At 35.7% G+C, this 5,000-nt stretch overlaps 1 protein-coding gene across 2 annotated transcripts in view; it reads right to left on the reverse strand.

Moving 5' to 3' along the window:
- The window catches only part of LOC119572370 (cytosolic carboxypeptidase-like protein 5), a 14,272-nt gene extending 10,555 nt beyond the window's left edge, over positions 1–3,717 (reverse strand). For both annotated transcript variants that reach the window (XM_037919455.1, XM_037919448.1), the window contains exon 1: positions 3,631–3,717. The gene's annotated coding sequence lies outside the window, so the exon portion shown is untranslated. The remainder of the gene's footprint in view (positions 1–3,630) is intronic.
- Positions 3,718–5,000: the final 1,283 nt, after the last annotated feature.

The raw sequence follows: 5,000 nt of genomic DNA on the forward strand, positions 1-5,000 counted from the left end.
GAACTTATATTACAGTAGGCATAGCATGTATTCTTATCATCTGTGCCGATTAGGTTAAGACCATGTGGCATAAAGTACATACTTTATCCCGTATCTGTCAGACCACGCCTATAGCCATTATAACAACCAACTGATCATGCCTGGTACAGCTATTGGCATCGCAACATACTAGAGTGAGTCAAGCAGAAAGTTCCACTACCCATAGCAGACTCCTGGGCCAAACAGCAGGATGGTTGCCAGAAGTCGCTGAGAGGTTTGTGATATCATCATTGAGGGATTAAGGGAGTGAATAGAGGATACAGCAATAATTCTCCCTCGGCATTAAAACCTCTGAATGATTAAATGGAGGGGGCAAATAGTATCATAACATTAATAAATGACATCTATGGTCCATGAATAGTACCTACTAAGCAGTAGGTAACAGACAGATAGAGACTCAGACTAGCATACACAGGAAATAGTAATAAAAAATAAAAAAGTTTGTTTCTATATAACATATAGGGAACAACAACAACAAAAAACTGCCTATGTACCTGGCTATATTCTCAACTGCTGGACTTGATAGAATGTAACCAAAATGGCCCAACATAACCAAGAGGGTTAAGTTCTGAAAAGAGTGATCTTAAATGAATATGAAGTTGGGAGGGAAATATTGCGGCCATCATTTATCTCTTTAGTATCATGTACTTTCCAAGTAGATCAAATGACCCTCCCTCAGCATTACAGATTCTAGTATGGTTGGGAGGGACAAATCTTTGTCTATGCCTAATCACTGTATAAAAATCCTAAACTACACAGATGAATTTTTATCTGGATAAAAGAGTCGTTTATAAACAAGCTCTCTACCATAATTGCATTCATGGGTACAAACTTGCTAACTGATCAGTAGAGCATAGAAGAGATCTAGGCCTACCCTAATTATTAGAACAAGTTGATTGCTGTGGAACAGACTGTGTCTTGAAGCACCAATGAGCTGCAATGACTGCTACATAAATAGCATGTGGTGTGAATGCCTTGCATCATATAAGACTTAGCTTCTAATCTGCATAGTAAGTGATAAACATAACTAGCCATGTAAGTACTACTGTAAGTATTTCAGTTTACATTATTCTTTTTTTTCTTTTTTCTTTTTTTTTGCATTATCTCAAGGAGAAAGGGATCACAAATATTTGTTGTCAGACTACTGAGGAAGTCATGCCACATAATTTTTTCACAGAGACTAAAATGCCTAAATATAACATCAGATTAAATATATTAGGCATATATAGCTAGAAGGGGCTGCTCCATAAACAAGACCATGGGAAAGCTTGCCCATTGCAAATATCATTGAACAAAACTAAAACTCTAAAATTGTGTTTCCTATCTCTTTTACATTTTTACAAGGTAATCTAAAATTGATAATAGATGCATCTGTCTGCCTTTAAACATAGATGTCTGCAAAAGTGCTTAATCACTAGGGAATCAGCTACTTATCCACATCTATATTGCCTATTTACCCTTCTCCTTGCTTTTTGTAAAGATTTTCTAATTTTCTATTGCTATTTGAATTGTTAATAACATCTTAACAATGCCATAATGTTACTACTAATAATAATGACAACATTGATCTTAAGGGGGTACACAGTATAATAAAAAGCTCAAAATGTTTGTATACCACCTAGAAATACTCTCAAAACAATATTTTCACCATACTATAATCCTTTCCCACCAGGTGGCATGTACGTACATCCTATGGTAGCCTGGATTATATTCCGTGTGGCATGTATACATGCCTTGGTCTGCCAGTCCTGTTTTCTGAGGGCCTTTACAATCACACCAGGCATGTTATGATGCCGATATAATCTCCATGGGCCACTACGAATACAGTCCGGGAGAGAGAGCTTTCATATCTGGAAACCACCTAGCGGCATTGGGTTAAATGTCTGGCGTGGATTTAATGAACAAAGATCCTAACCCACTGCATTGGGTGTGGCAGATTGGGACCTTCTATACATAATATATATATATATATATATGATTATATATATATTATATTATAATATATATATATATATATATATATATATATATATGATATATGATATATGTATATATATATATATATATATATATATATGATATATATATGATATATATATGATATATATATAATATATTAATATATAGATATATGATATATGAATATATATATATATATATATATATATATATATATATATATATACACACACAGATAATTCTGGCTCACAAAAATGTAAGCGACACAAAAGTGTAAGCGACATAGATACCTATTTACCTATTAAGTTTCACCTAAAACTCCAAATTGTTTTGTTAGGAAACCACTGGTGTTGCATACTCCCGTAACAGCATTAGAAAAATATTTTCTTCTAAAAAAACTCGAAGAGAGGAGCAATCTGATGAAGCCACATTGGCTATTAATTGGTTCCTGGTGGCTAAGCACCTGTGGAGGCATCTATGTGCAAATAGAAAAAAAACTACAGTCAATAGTACACATACCCAGCTGCAATGGGTTAAGATTGGGAGAAATTCTTTCCCATGAGGCTGCAATTCATAAAACTAATTCCAGCAGAGCCTGGCAATATTTCTGGAACATATCTATTTGACTTAAAACAAACTTGGCTTGATATGGTTCTCCAATTCAGTTTGGTGTATTCACCTAGTGCATTACTGCAAAAGAATGAAAGGCTCTAATGAATATAATAATACAACAGAATTCAACCCCTTCCAGTGGGTTGCCTATGTAAACTATTCTAAACTTATTACCAAACAACCATGCTACCATATAGATGTACTCATAGTATTGACTTAAATTAAAACATCCTGTATATTAAAGTTTCCTGTTTGTACAGGATGACTGAATGGTTAGCATCCCAGTGGTAAATAGTATGGGTTTTATTCTCTATATTCAGAACTGTTATATATAAACTGCTTTCTATGAAAATGGGAAAATATCAGCAGTCCACTTTAAGAGCTTCTTCTGCCCTTACTAGAAACTTATGCATATCATGAAGACCATGGTATCAACGTCCTGCACAATCATTTGTAGGACACATGTAATTCTGAAATTAATTGACACCTGAATACAAACCCCCAAATAGGTTATCATATGTTGTCCAGCTACTCCTACAAGTTTTAATATTTTAAGGATAGCTGATAAATCTATTTTCTCTTTATCTAACATACCAACTGTTATAATATGAGGCTTCCTCTAGTTTTCCATGAATAAACCCAGAGTACAACTAACATATTCTAACAAGAACAAAAGTCCTTGTGAAACAGAAAACAAGAGAAAATAATATTTAAAGGAAAACAAAAGAGCAGGATATTAATGAATCGAATAATTAATATCAAGACAAGAAAGAGAAAGCGTCTGTGAAGATCAGATAAAAATGAGAAAAGAGCAAAACAAGAATAAACGAGAGTCACAGAGCCACAGAACAAGCAGGTGTTTACATCAGCTGTGAATTGTCAACAAATCAGCTGCTTCCCCGACAGAACCTCCCGAGATGCGTCAATTATTTTAACACTTAAATTTCATATAATTTGTCCTGCGTTGCTATTAATGACACTTAATTCTTCATTAGTCTTTTATCTCGTCTTTATGCCTACCTTTGGGCCATATTGTCCTCCACACGCCGGTTAAAATTGCAAGAAATGAGGGAGCGCGAGGCTGGAACTTAGTCTCCCTTGGTAAACAGACAGACGACTGCATTTCGTCGGATTCCCAGTAGATGGCAGCACTGTTCGGCTTGGGCATTTAAGGGTAATCTAAATTATTTTAAATTTTGTATTTTATCGCTGTTAATTTTGTTCCTTTATTGGTTATTAATCAATTCTGTGAAATTATTAAATGGCTTGCCAATTTTGGAGGTGGAGAAATGTAAGTTGGATAGATAAGCATTAATATTTTAAGAGTTCATGCTAAAACATTCCATCCGGAAACAAAGAAAATGAGTCATAACACGTTTTCTGTGAAGGCTGGGATTGGTGGTGACAGCTTTATGTTTTGGGGAAAATGTTATTTTCGTTTATTGTATTTTCCCGTGTTAATTTACTGTATCAAACATGAAGATTTGCACTGCGAAAAATCCACTGGAACTTGGAATAATTGCATTTGAGGATGACTTCACAAGTGCCTGATTGCGTGTAAATACATGTGTGCGTCAGATGTGTGTTGCTGCTTATGTGAGTGTGGTTTGTGTGCGTGAGTTGATAATAACATGTATTTATTATCGAAAACATTCCCATACACTTACGAATGGTATGTGCATATGTGCGTGAATACGATTTTGCAAACGCGCGCGCGAGCGTGTGTGTGTGTGTGTGTGTGTGTGTGTGTGTGTGTGTGTGTGTGTGTGTGTGTGTGTGTGTGTGTGTTGTGTGTGTGTGTGTGTTTGTGTGTGTGTGTGTGTTGTGTGTGTGTGTGTGTGTGTGTGTGTGTGTGTGTGTTGTGTGTGTGTGTGTGTTTTGTGTGTGTGTGTTGTGTGTGTGCTTTTGTGTGTGTGTGTGTGTGTGTGTTTGTGTTGTGTGTGTTGTGTGTGGGTGTGTGTGTGTGTGTGTGTTGGTGAGAGAGAGAGAGAGAGAGAGAGAGAGAGAGAGAGAGAGAGAGAGAGAGAGAGAGAGAGAGAGAGAGAGAGAGAGAGAGAGGAATCGAAGAGCAAAGTTGATGTTGAGGATGTTAGCCTAATACTTTCACAATCATTTAAAGAGAGAACAGGAATGGATAATGGTACTGATAATAAATATCGACAATCTTAACAATAAAAATGATTATGTTTAGTAACATTCGTTGGTATTGAAACTACCATGAACACATTACTAAGAGTAACGCTAAAACGATAGATAAGGGACCAAGATGAATTGATCGACAAATGCAATTATATTTCGGGTACGGGCCCTCCAATTTACACGCAGTGGCCTAGATTACAGAAATGGTTGATGATTAAAGACAAGAAGGAAAATAAAATAAATAAAATAAA

The sequence above is a fragment of the Penaeus monodon genome, chromosome 1, assembly GCF_015228065.2.
Source record: "Penaeus monodon isolate SGIC_2016 chromosome 1, NSTDA_Pmon_1, whole genome shotgun sequence".
Lineage (NCBI taxonomy): Eukaryota > Metazoa > Arthropoda > Malacostraca > Decapoda > Penaeidae > Penaeus > Penaeus monodon.